Source organism: Equus quagga, chromosome 1 (genome assembly GCF_021613505.1).
Source record: "Equus quagga isolate Etosha38 chromosome 1, UCLA_HA_Equagga_1.0, whole genome shotgun sequence".
In the NCBI taxonomy this organism is placed as follows: Eukaryota; Metazoa; Chordata; class Mammalia; order Perissodactyla; family Equidae; genus Equus; species Equus quagga.
The window spans coordinates 27,901,482-27,916,002 of NC_060267.1; the positions used below are offsets into that span (position 1 = coordinate 27,901,482).

General features: G+C 36.2%; 1 pseudogene; it reads left to right on the forward strand.

Annotated features, from left to right (window-relative positions):
• The first annotated feature begins 5,409 nt into the window (after positions 1–5,409).
• Positions 5,410–6,395, forward strand: LOC124240280 (glyceraldehyde-3-phosphate dehydrogenase-like; annotated as a pseudogene).
• Positions 6,396–14,521: the final 8,126 nt, after the last annotated feature.

Genomic DNA, 14,521 nt, shown 5'->3' on the forward strand with positions numbered 1-14,521 from the left:
AAACCTTGTGCCCCAGTGGAGGGGCAGGAAGGCCTTTGGGCCCAGTAGACTGCACCAGTTCAAAGCAGAGGGCTGCTGCCACCAGGGGAGAGGAAGAAAATCCTCTCTCTCTCTGGCGCTGCCACAGATGCAAGGCAGAGTGTGACTACCCTGGCTGGGAGGGACAGGAACAGTGTAAAAACCCACCCCTTGTGCCCAGACATGCAGTGCCTGCCTCCCACAGATGGACCAGGAGCACTGAACCTACCTTTTCACCTCCCACTGTGGGCCTAGCACTGAGTGACCAGTGGTCTACTGCTGCGATGGGGCCAAAGCATGGAGAGAAAAGCCTCTGAGGTGCAGGACTGCTGAAAGTTGAGGGTGGAGCAGGAACACTGAGGGAAGACCTTTGACACCCAAGGGAAAAGCAGACCTCTACTAGAGTTTACAGTTCATGGTGCACCCTTGTGTGTGTGCACGCATGTGGCTTGATTATATAACCCAAACATACATTTCTATAGAGTATATACCCAGGATTGTAATTGCTGGCTCATCAATATTTTCTAGTTTAAATATTGCAGAGGGTTTCCAAAGTGGTTGTAGCAATTGACACTTCTTTGAGCTGTATGTGAGGGCTTTTCTTATTTTGTATTCTTGTCAGTCCTTAATAAAGTCAGCTGTTATTGTATCCATTCTGGTGCATACGCAATGGTGTCTCATTGAAGTTTTGTTTTGCATTTCCCTGATGACTAATGAAGAGGAGCATGTTTTCATATGTTTATTGATCGTTTGAATATTCTCATTTATGAAGTCAATTGTCCATTTTTCTATTAAGTTGATTGCCTCACTTCTTGATTTATAAAAGTTATTATTATATTCCTGATACGAACCTTTTTTTGGTCTGGATGTTTTGAAAATGTCTTTTCCCACTCTCTGTGGCTTTTTTCCCTTTGTTGTTGTTGTTGTTGTTGAGGAAGATTAGCCCTGAGCTAACATCTGCCACCAATCCTCCTCTTTTTGCTGAGGTAAGCTGGCCCTGACCTAACATCCATGCCCATCTTCCTCTACTTTATATGTGGGATGCCTGCCAAAGGCTTGACAAGCGGTGCATGGGTCCACACTGGGGATTTGCTGGCGAACCCCAGACCGGCGAGGCAGAACATGCAAACTTAACCACTGCACCACTGGGCCGGCTCCAGCTTTTTTCACTTTTTAAAAAAATTGTGAAAACTGCTAAATTTGTGTATTCAGATTTCTCAGTATTTCCCTTGATGGTAAGTTCCATCTGTGAAGTTTCCCCACACGCTGGGGTCAAGAAGATCCTCCTTGTGTTTTATGGAATTCTATGAAGCATACTTCTATAGTGTTTTGTAGAATTTCAATTATTTGCCTTTCAAATTTAGCTCTACAATTCAGCTCTCATGGGTTCTAGTACATCATGCAAGGAATGGATCTAGTTAATTGTTTTCCGTGAAAATAAACAATTGTCCTAGCAACATTTTTTAAGACCATTTTATTGCCACTGCTCTGCAGTGCCACTTACGTCAAATCAAGAAATCAAGGGCCGATATCTGCATGGGTCTCTTTCTAGGCCTTCTGTTCTATTCCATTGCTGTATTTGTCTGTAGTTGTTATAATATCACACTGTCTTATTGTGTCTTTAAAATGAATCTTGATAACTGGTAGAGCATGTCTCTCCACTATGTTCTTCTTTGAGAGTATCTTGGGTATTCTTGGATATTGCATATCCATTTACATTTTATTAATCCAACCAAAAAAAGCCAGTTGCTATTTTAATTAGTATTATTTTGAATCTATACAACCATTTTGGGAGAGAATTGAAATTTTACCATATAAAGTATTTCAGTTACCCTTTTAGTTTGCGACATTGGGTATTTGTTATCCTTCTTTTCTTTTCAGTGTATCAGTCAGGTTCTTGTATTTAAACAATTCCATAACTTTAAACAAAATTCCTTTAGACCTCTACTTGAAGGGTGTGGGAAGAATATAACTGGAGGATGCAAATAAACTATAGCCTCATATTTCACAGTATGAAGTTAATTGAGGGTGTCTAATATTTAAAAAATCAAGAAATAGTAATGTATACATATTATTATTTTAATTTATAAATGTCAGTATCAGAAGGAACAGCTTAGAGAGTTGAAGATGATTAAATCTGGGGAACAGGAATCAAAGATTGGTAGGGATAGTGCCCATTTTTAAGAAAAATTTGTAAGTTTTTGAGTTTATTTTATTTTGAAAATGTATTAGCTCAAAAATGTCGTCTATTGACTAGTGCCCATCCAGAACGCCATATGACTGGTTTGTGACCAGGTAATTACAGAAATTAAGATAAGCTTTTAGAAATTTTTCTAGCAGTATGACAGAGTAATTTTATGTCTGTAGAATTTCGTACTAAAAAAACAGGCTTATATTTTATGTTGTTGTTTTTTCTTTCACTTCACTCTTCTAGTAATTCATTTTTATTTGTATTTTACAGAATTATCAATCCATAATAGATTGGAATATTATTTAAAAAGAACTGACTTTCTTGCCATATGTAGTTTGAAAAATACTCTATTACCTTTTAATAAATGAAAATTTAACTCAAAGTAAAACCTCCTTTGTGTTATGTCCAGAAAATGCATAAGGTGACTTATTTTTAACCTGGTAACCTAAGAATTTAATGTCATAAATATCTAAGCACTTGTTTCCCTTTGGCCAACATCATTTAATATGATGTTCAACACTCAATCTAAAATGTGCTCTTTCTTTTGTTTTTGAGAATTCAGTGCTCCGTGAGTGGAAGATCCCTTATCAAGCTGGCCTAAACTAATGTGGCTTTTTGGTGAGTGGCAGAATTTTTTTTCTCTCGTGAATGTGAGTACTCTGCGATAGAGGCAGAGGCTGGTGAGATTTCCAGTTCTCCACCTCTGCAAACTCGTTAGCAGATGGTTCATTGCAGTAAAAATGAAACCTGACCGGGTCCTCGGAAATGGACATCTCCTAGCTTAAAGGAGCCAGAAGCAGCCCCAAAATCTGTGTGTAGGTTGAAGGAGTTCCTTCTCTCTGCTGTGTGGTAGGTATCCCCGCCAGCGCTTTCCTGCATGTCTTGTTCCCAAGCGGTGTGGCGATATTCTTACAGTGCAACTGACAAATCTTGTAACCAGCTCTTTAGGCAACATTTGCTTTTGAAGTGGAGAGAAACTGAATCTTTACTTCTGGTCCTCTAGTATCATGGGTCCTGTTATCACTTAACTTAAACAGCAATATTACTGGCAATTGAAGAACTTATTTATAAAACTGATGTTAATTACTATATTTTAAACTGTCTATGCAGATATAGGATCCTTTTTGGAAAATAAATTAGTTTTGTTGAGACATAATTTGTGCACAATACACTTCACTTCTTTTAGGTGTACAATTCTACACATAATCCTCCAGGAGCAGAAATGTAAGTCTCTTGATAATCTTTTTATGTGCTAATGAACCAAAGTCAAATAGTTGAACCAATGGTAATTAATGTGCTATATGATTGATCAAAATATTTTGATTCCACTTAACCTAATCATAAACATATTATTTCTCAATTTGATATAAAGTACTTTACTAAAATATTACATGCTTTCCTTAATGTAGAATGTTCGCTTCTCCCAAATGCCCTTCACCAGTTGCTTGTGCAGCTTTGTAATCAACTTACATTCAACGCCACTGACCTAGGCAAGCTCTGGAAATATGAGAATTTCTGTGGAAGGATATTAGTTTTTCCAACCTCGTTGCTCATAATTTCACTGTCTTTTTTTTTTATATGTCTTCCATAAGTATAGGGCTGAGGTTGATGAACATTTTCTGTAAAGATCCAGATAGTAACTATTTTCAGCGGTGTGGGCCATATGGTCTCTGTTGCAGTTTCTCAACTCTGCTGTTGTGGTGTGAAAGCAGCCATAGATGATACATAAACAAAAAAGCATGGCTGTATTCCAATAAAAATTTATTTACAAAAGCAAGTGGCAGGCAGGATTTGCCTCATGGATAATAGTTTGCCAATCCCTGGTGTAAGCAATCATTAATAAACCTAATGGTTTCCAACTTATTATTGGCTTGTATTAAGATGTCAAAAAAATTTTTATAACATGTATATTAACAATAAATGAGTTACCAGGGCAGCATTCAGAAGCCTATATATCCTGTGAATACCAAAAGTATTATTTCAATTAAAATTAGCTACTATTTATAACCTGGAATAACATGAATGCATATATTCTTCCCTCCATCCCAACCGGATCTCTCTTACTGTGCTGAATTCAGACAATGAAGCTACTGGGAGACAGGTTAAGGGCACCAATAATTCATCAATTCGTTAAATCTTCAGCTACACTTGTTCATTAGAGAAGAAGCTTCTCTAGGTGATTGAATCTCTGGATATTTTTCATTGAGAAAGAGAGAGCTGTTGCCTCTAAGAAATAAGGATTTTTGACCCCCCTTCTGGCTCAATTATATGTAGGAACCCTTTCCCCATTAGGGACGCCTTTGTTAAAGGGCACATTTTAACCAGGGTCAGGAAAACATTAAATCCTTCTCAGCTGGTGCTGTCTGGCTCATACGTTTCAAAAGGTGGCACACCTTGAAAAATAAACTTGCAGGTAAGGCAGGTGCTCCAGATCAGAAAGATGTGCAATAAAACTTTTTAAATTCATGCTAAGAAGTATGCAGGATAAGGTTACGTGGAAGAACAAGTTTTCGATAATAATAAGACTGGTTTATTTTACAAGGACTTTAGCAAACAAAACTATATAACGCAAATGGCATTTTGGTTGACAAATAGCAAATTAGTATTTGCTAATTCAGTGTTAGCAGTGACCTTGTAGAACGTAACCATCATGAATAATGGGAATCAGCTGTATATCACATTCAAGCAGAAGCATCCAAAGCTACTGCCCAGCTAACTCTCGCTCTTTTCCCTCTGCCATGAGAATGTCAGGTTCTACGCAGGAACTGTTTCTTAAGCCTGGATTCTGGAATGGGAATACACATAGAGTCGAGTCACAGCAGCCAACCCACAGCTGTCTACATATAATGTGAATGAGAAATAAACGTTGTTTGGGGTTGTTACTGCTGTAAATCTACCTAAGATAGTGCATTTATCATGTTGCTAAAATTATTTATCAGTGAAAAACTATTTATAGTGTAAACACTTGACAGCAGGTCACATGTTCTGTGTCTTACATGGTGTCAAACACACAGTAGCCCTCCATAATTATTTAACCAATGAATAAATAAAAAAGAGCTGGGAGATATCATAGGATTTAATATCACTTATGTCTGTTTGGAAGGAGAAAAGTAATTAAAGTCGCTGGGGCTCTTTGCTCCTCCCTGTTTGACAAGCAGCTGCATCTTCTTGTGCAGTGCAAGCCACTTCCCTGAGATATGATGGTGAAGGCTGAAGTAAATGCATTTTGCTGTTTTGGGCACTTGGTCACCAGGGCTGCTTTTAACTGGCAAAGTCGATATTGTCACCATCAACGACTCCTTCATTAGCCTCAACTACATAGTCTACATGTTCCAGAATGATTCCACTCATGGCAAGTTCAATGGCACAGTCAAAGTTGAGAACTGGAAGCCTGTCATCAATGGAAAGCTTGTCTCCATCTTCAAGGAGTGAGATCCTGCCAATATCAAATGGGGTGATGCTGGTGCTGAATATATTGTTGAATCCACTGGTGTCTTCACTAGCTTGGAGAAGGCTGGGGCCCACTTGAAGGGTGGAGCCAAAAGGGTCATCATCTCTGCCTCTTCTGCTGATGCCCCATGTTTGTGATGGGCATGAACTATGAGAAGTATGACAACTCCCTCAAGGTTGTCAGCAGTGCCTCCTCCACTACCAACTGCTTGGCCCCCTTGGCCAAGGTCATCCATGACAACTTTGGCGTGATAGAGGGATTCGTGACCATAGTCCATGCCATCACTGCCACCCAGAAGACCGTGGATGGTCCCTCTGGGAAGCTGTGGTGTGATGGCCATGGGGCTACCCTGCTTCTACTGGCACTGCCAAGGTTGTGGGCAAGGTCATCCCTGAGCTAAATGGGAAGCTCACTGGAGTGGCCTTCTGTTTCCCCACCTCCAATGCATCAGTTGTGGATCTGGTCTGCAGTTTGGAGAAAGCTGCCAAATACAATAACATCAAGAAGGTGGTGAAGCATGCATTGGAGGACCACCTGAAGGGCATCCTGGGTTATACTGAGGACTGAATTGTCTCCTGTGACTTTAAGAGTGGCACTCACTCTTCTGTCTTTGATACTGGGGCTGAAATTGCCCTCAACAACCGCTTTGTCAAGCTCTTTTCTTGGAATGACGGTGAATTTGGCTAGAGCAACAGGGTGGTGGACCTTATGGTCCAAACGGCCTCCAGAAGTTAGAGTTCCCTGGATCACCAGCTGCAGCGAGAGCAAGGGAGAAAGAGAGAGGCCCTCAGCTGTTAGGAAGACTTTGCCTTAACTTGATCCCCCACCACACTGAGAATTTCCCATCCTTGACACAGTTTCCAACCCAGACCAATTGAAGAAGTGGAGGGACTTAGGGGGCCCTCCTTATCGTGTACCCTGAATAAAGTACTCTGTACCTAGGCAAAAAAATAAATAAATAAAATCATCAGGGACTACTTGAGGAGATGGGAATAGATTGGGTCCTAGGAAACATCGTTAAGTCATTTGCCCAACTCTGTGCAATGACATTCACCCAAGATTCTGATGCTAATTCAGTCTAGAAAGCAGTATGGTAAAGCTTGAGTAATGAGTCTTGTGCTTGATATGCTCCCAGTAAATAGTTGATAAATATCTGTTGATTGTAATGCCATTTTAAATCACATTTCATGAAAAATGTACCCTGTCTTATTAAAATAAGGAAATAAACTAGAACCCAAGGATATCCCATAAAAGAGTATAATATTTCTTTGATTAGCAAATGAGTGATTAAAAAATTCCATGTTACTAAATCAAGACACAGCAACACAAATTTGCTTCCTTCATTTATTTTGAAGGATAAAATTTAATTTTAATTATTTATGATAGTTTTAGGTATGCTTGCAAATTTATTTCTGTGTTTGGAAAGTATAATTAAATCTCTGCTTTGGGAGATATTGTTAATGTGTAAGGATAAATCTCAAAGCACGTTGTGAAAATGGGAGCACTAAGACCTTAGTCCAAATAACTGCCTTTCTCTTTTAGCAACTTTAAACGCTGTGTGTAGGGTGAGTCGTCTACATCCAGAAGTGTTACACTTGATATAAAATAGGTCTTCTTGAGACTGCTACTATTTTCTTTTTTTCAGTACTGCAGGAAGGTAATATGTCAATTACTTCACATATGAAATTTTTGAAGAATAGTAAATGTTACATGACATCTTTTATTTGTGTCTCAGAAGGTTTTTCTAGATGCTATAGTTGTCCCAAGCATAAAATAATTGTTAGTCTAAACTGGACTAATGACTATTATTATAAGAAGACCTTATAACTGCATTTTGTCTTTTTTATTAATGTTCTTCTAGGTTTTACATTGACCTGCTAATAAAGAAAATTCTAAAACATCACAATATTTGCTACTAAATCAATGAATTACTGCAAGTATAAAATAGACGAGTCCAAACTTCAACCACTTACTTTATTGCTATAGAAAGTGCGCTTGCTGCACTTGATTAAACAAAAAAAACCTTCCCGTAAATCTTTGAGAGTCTTTGATATGTAATCATTCAATAAAATAGGTCATTGATAATATTAACTATAGAAAATAAAAACATTTGTCTGACAAATTTTTAAGAAAACTGATGCACCTGAAAAAATACTCATAAACCAGATTCATTTATTCCTCATATTAGAGAAAGCTTCCCACAGATGCTCAGCCTTAAAAAACAGAAAAATATAATTCAGATAGGTGTCAAAAAAAGAGTAAGGAAGGAAGGAGAGCATTCCTTTCAGAGATAGCACTATGTGAGAAAGTAAGGATGTATGTATGAAAACATGAAAGATTTGAAGAACTTCATTCAAATTCTGTTTTCAGAAGAGAACTATAGAGTAGAGAAATATAAATATGAACATATATATTTATTTATCATAGGCTGTTTAAATCCCCATGGCAGCCAGTCATCTGCTTTCATATATCATTTTGTGGAAGGACATCAACATTACTCCAGATTCCAAGATGAGTGAGATACCAGCTCTTCAAGAGTCATTGTTTCTCAAAAGTATTTATATATTCCATGTGCTCTTGTCCACAGTCATGCCCACTTTACTGATCTTTCAAGATAATTCACATCAAACTATGTCTGGCCAATATTGATACATTTAAGAGAAATAGAGCTATTTCTTGTATACTGATTAGAAGTGCTTGCAGCCTAAATAAGAAAAATTGAATCTTTTAAAAGATGAGAAGTGATACTACTTCTAAGTCCATACTTTATTCTGTTTTTGCAAGTAAATCTGTGCTAATGGAAAGCATCCTTTTCCGGCATGAATTAAATTATTGTACTCTATATTTCCTGCTGGAGAGAATAGGTTCCTAGAAATACGATGTTACATTTGCATTTTGGTAGAACACAGGTTTAGGCTGTTCCCTTCAAATTCAGAGAAAAGCAAATGTATTATATTAGAGGATTCTCAAGAGAAATATAAATATTCCATTATATTTCATTAGGTGCATTCATGAGACTTCCAATAAAATCTGTAACTTTTGTAAATCAAACAACCAAGTAATAAAATACCTTATTTTCCATAAAATAGAATGCATGCATCTATTTCATTATTGATAAGCTTATTTCATTTTTCCACCAAGGGCATCAATAATCTATCAGAGTTGTTTCTATTACAGGAGGATTTTTAAATGCCAACATTTGAAGCTTATTCAATAAGATACAGGTGAAATGTTTAGACTGTTGTCAATATAGTCTTAGGGATAATAGTTTTTTTTTAAAAAAAGTGAATTTACAACACAGACAACATGGGAATAATTTTTTAAATCACATAATGATTTCACTGTGTGAAAACAAAACAACTACAACAACAAAAGAGAGTTAGGGTTCCTTAACGTAGCAAATATCCTAGTGTAATTTTAAAAAATTTAATTTTTAAAGTTTCAATTTGTATATAACTTTACAGAAACATATTGACTCAGTGAGGATAGTAGTTATGTAAAGCCATCAGCATGAATAACAAACATGTTTGGAACCTTCGATGATGTTCTAGATATCTTGAAGTTTGTTGTTGTGACAGTGCCCATTCAGTAACAAAAATAAATCAAAATAATCTTCACTTAATAATTGATGGGCATTATTAATAGCATACCAATATTTGAAATTTTATTTGCTTTCAAATTTACATAACGATTTCTTGTATAGTTGCTTTTAACAATAATATGAGGTACGATGTCACAAATAAAAGTGGAGTTTGCAGAAGTTAACTCAGTTACACAAGAGGGCAGATTTTCTTCAAGTTTAGCATTATTTATAATAAACATAGTGGTGGAATAGTGAGTTGCATGAAAAGTATTTATTTTAAATCTGTTAATGTAATGTTTGATAAACAAAAGATATATATATATATCTCCAATCTCCTATCCCTAGTATGTTTACTCCATCACAAAACTTGCTTTAAAATGTAACTTATGTACACAGCTTTCATTTTAAATTGGTGATTCAATCTTTCAACAAGTATTTATTAAGCACTAAGACTAGGGGAAAAGCAGTTAACAAGAAAGGAATAATTCTTTTACTCATGGCCTACCATCTACTATAGTGTCTCTTACCATCTACCATAACGTCTTTCAACCCTTAAGGGTTCATGGATGCCTTCTAACGATACAGAGTCCTCTATACAATTTTTAAAATTTTGTGTTTTTATTTTAATGATAACCTAAAGAGAGAAATATAAATATATTCTAAACCAGTGCTGTCCAAGAGAACTTCCTATGATAATGAAAATGTTCAATTTTATGCTGTCCAATATGGTAACCATGAGCCACATGTGGCTATTAAGTATCAAAATGGGACTAATGTGGCTGATGGACTGAGACTTTTTATTTTATTTTATTTTATTTAAAGAAATTTAAATCACAATTTAAATATTCACATGTGGCTAATGGCTACTGTACTGGAAAGTATAGTTGTAGATGCTCTCGGAGTTGAACACTGCCATTTGAACTAAGCTCTTACATTTGCTTTTATGTTTATAATCTGATTTGACCATGTGAAGACTAAGTGATAACAGTTTGCCATCCTATTAATGAAAGTTTTCAAATAGTTTAAATGTTGAAAGATGGTGGAAGTTTTCAGGCAGCACAAAGCTATAGTAAATAAGAATGCCTTACCGAAAAGGTCCAACACACAGCAGCAAGTATGCAATTCAGGTTACAGGAAGTGATTTATTTCTACTAAAATAACATTAGCTCCAAAATTAAATTAGTATCAATAAGTTGAATTATGTGAACTTTTTATTTGGATTATTCAATTTGTAAATTTGCTTTGTATATTTGTAGAAAAGCTATAAAAATAGGGTGTTTATCCAGTTTTATGATGCACTTATTTAAATAACAATGTAATTTACACATTTTATCAATACTGAGGAGACCATTTTTTCCCTTGAAAAAGCATCATTAATCACTCAAATTTTAGAAACACTAGTTAGCAAATTATGTGTAGTTAGTGTGTCAAGCATTGTCCAACTACCTTTATGTATGTTGCCTATTTTATTCCCACAAACATTCTTTGAGGTAACTGCAACTATAATCACAATTTTAAAGCTTTGGAAGCAGAAGCTTATAATTTTAGCAACCTATTTGAAATCCTATGGCTAATAAATCACGGATCCAACGTGTAAATCTGCATACCTTTCTCTCCAGAATAATATACCTCACGCCATAGGCAGAATAATGATTCTCCCAAAGATATCCACTTCCTAATCCCTGAAACTGTTACTCTGTTACCTTACATGGATAAAGGTACTTTGCAGATGTGATTTAGTTAGGGATTTTAAAATGGGGAGATTATCTTGGATTACACAGCAGGCACAAAGTTTCCCATAAGATGGAGGGGTTCTTGAAAGGACAGAGTGAGAGAAGGAAATGTGATGATGGAAGCAGAGGTCAGAGTGATGTGAGAAATGGACAACAAGCCAAGTAATGCAGGTGTATCTAGAAACTGGAAAGAACAAGGAAACAAATTCTTTCCTAAAGTCCCCAGAAAGAATAAAATCCTGCAGACATCCTTGAGTTTAGCCCAGTGAGACCCATTTTAGACTTCTGACCTTCCAAACTGTAGGATATAGTACATTTATGTAGTTTTAATCCATTAAGTTTGTGGTAATTTTTCCAGTAACATTAGGAAACCAATACGACCAGCTCATTCAAATGATGACTCTAGATAATAGCATCCTTACAAAGTATTAAAGGGCCCGTTTTCATGCCTCACAGCCCAACGTCTTCCTTCCAGTTTAAGTGGCAATAAAAAAGAATTGCATTCAACCACACTTAGGACATGCTCAGAGAATTTCTGATAAATGTATTCTTCTCCATCTCATTACATTTATAGTGATGTTTGGTGGCCAATTAATTAGTAGGCCATTAATTAATATTCAATTAACAGATTGAATATACCCTTGAGAGTATCTAGCTTAGCTGCCCCATAATCTGGCTCAGCAGCCACTTAAATTTTTACCTGAAATCAGAAAAAAATAAAATAGACACTTCTGGTCTGACAAAGAAGCTGGAGCATTTAGGAACTTGTAAAAAGAAGAGCTCTCAGAATTATCGGCTGAGAATATTTGTCTCTCTCCTATGCTAACACTGGAAATACTTGTCATTTTTCACAATTGAATCAACTCTACATTGCAAAACAGAAATTACAAAGTGCTAGGACAGAAAGTGGAAGAAGCCAACAAGAAGGAGTGGTTTACTGTATTTTGAAATTTATGCTCTATGAAAATGCTAAAAGAAAAAACCTGCCAATCAAAGATACTATATCCAGCAAAGCTGTCCTTCAGAAATGAAGGAGAGATATAGATTTTCTCAGACAATCAAAAGCAGAAGGAGTTCATCAATGCTAGACCTGTCTTACCACAAATGCTAAAGGGAGTTCTTCAAGTTGAAAAGAAACACTAATTAATAACACAAAGACACATGAAAGTATAAACTCACTGGTAAAGGTAAATATAAACTCAAATTCAGAATACTCTAATATTATAATGGTGGTGTTCAAATAGCTGATAACTCTAGTATAAAAGTTAAAAGACAAAAATATGAAAAATAACTATAGATGCAATAATTTGTTAATGGATATGCAATATAAAAGGTTGTAAATTGTGACATCAATAACGTAAAATTTGGGGGGAAAGTAAAATTGTAGAGTTTTTTATGCTATTGAAGCTATTATCAGCTTAACACACACTGTTATAGCTATAGATGTTTCGTATAAACCATATGGTAGCCAAAAGAAAATATCTCAAGTAGTTATAGAAAAGAGAAATAGAAAGGAAGGAAAGCATACCACTACAAAAAATCATCAAACCATAAAGGAAGACAGCATGAGAGGAAGAAAGGAGCAAAGGAACTATAAAACAGAAAACAACTAACAAAATGGCAATAGTAAATCCTTACCTATCAATAATTACTTTCACTGTAAATAGATTAAATTCTCCAGTCAGAAGACACAGAGTAGCTGAATGGGTTAAAAAGAAAATGCAAAAATCAAGACTCAGCAGTATGATGCCTACAGGAACGTAGAGTATGATGCTGGCATAAAAACAGACCTCTAGACCAATGGAACAAAATTGAAAGCCCAGAAATAAATTGACACATGTATGGTCAACCAATCTTTTATAAGGCTACCAAGAACACACAATAAAGAAAGGATAGTCTCTTTAACAAATGGTGTCGGGAAAACTGGATATACACATGCAGGCAAACGAAATTGGACCCTTATCTTATACCACACACAAAAATAATAAAAATGGATCAAAGACTTAAATGTAATACCAGAAACTATAAAACTACTAGAAGAAAACGTACGGAAAACACTTCTTGACATTGGTCTAGGCAATGATTTTTTAAATATGATCCCCAAAGCACAGGCAACAAAAGCAAAAGTAGACAAGTGGGATTGTGCCAAAGCAAAAAGCTTCTGCAAAGCAAAGGAAATAATCAATGGAATGAAAAGGCAACCTACAGAATGGGAGAAATATTTGCAAATCATTTATTCAATTAGGCATTAATATACAATACATATAAGGAAATCAAACAATAGCAAAAAACCAATAACTCTATTAAAAAGTGGGCTAAAGATCTGAATAGATATTTCTTAAAAGAAGACATATAAGTGGCCAACAGGTAGATGAAAAGGTGCTCACCATCACTAATCATCAGGGAAAAGTAAATCAAAACCTCAATGAGATATCATCTCGCACCTGTTCGAATGGTTATTATCAAAAAGAGAAAAGGTAACGTGTTGGTGAGGATGTGGAGGAAAGGGAATACTCATACACTGTTGGTGGGAATGTATAATTGTGCAGCTGCTATAGACAACAGTATGGAGGTTCCTCAAAAAATTAAAAGTAGAACTATTACATGATCCAGCAATCCCACTTCTGGGTTTATAGCCAAAGGAAATAAAATCAACATATTGAGGAAACATCTGCACTCCCATGTTTATTGCAGCATTATTCACCAAAATATGGAAACACCCTAAGTGTCTGTTAATGGATGAATGGATAAAGAAGATGTAGTGTGTATATGCATATATACACACATACACACAATGGAATATCATGCAGCCTTAAATAGGAATGATATCTTGCCATTTGTGACAACATGGATAAACCTTGAGGACATTATGATAAGTGCTCAGAGATTGAGTGCTCTGTCCAAGTTTACACAATGAGGAAGTGGCCATCTCCCAGCCAATCTTTCCACCATCATATTGCCTACCACTAAATTTTACATTGAGTTACTGACTCTGCTTCTTGATGGAAGATCCCTGCAAATCAAGTAAAAGAAGATCCCTTAAGTAGGGTATGTATCACTTCTTTTCTGTAAGGTTCCCTTTCCTACTGCATAGCTAGTGACTGATGTAAATGATCTCTCCACGTGATCAGAAATGATAACAGAATGTTTTAAAGGAGAGCTGTCAAAGTTCCAGGGAAACCTTGATTAAAGCCATAACAGTGGACAAAGAAAGAACCTAAAGCGACCCTGGTAGAGATGACCCCAGAGCCAGCCAATGAACAAGAAAGCTACTACAAACAAGACAGTGGGCCCTCAAGCACTACTGACATAGGGGAATTAGAAAAGTTTTGTTCCTGAGGATGGTACACATTGCAGCATGACTATCAGCATGGTATTGACAGGAGATTGAGGAGCAGTAAGCCTGAAACCAGTTTCCTAAGATAGAATGTGCCAGATACTTTGGGACGCATCTGATTTACTTGTTACATTTTGATTCCCCAAAGTAACGTACATGGATTCTTTTATCTGTGCATCACTTGAAAGTAAAGGTTAGTCACATAAAG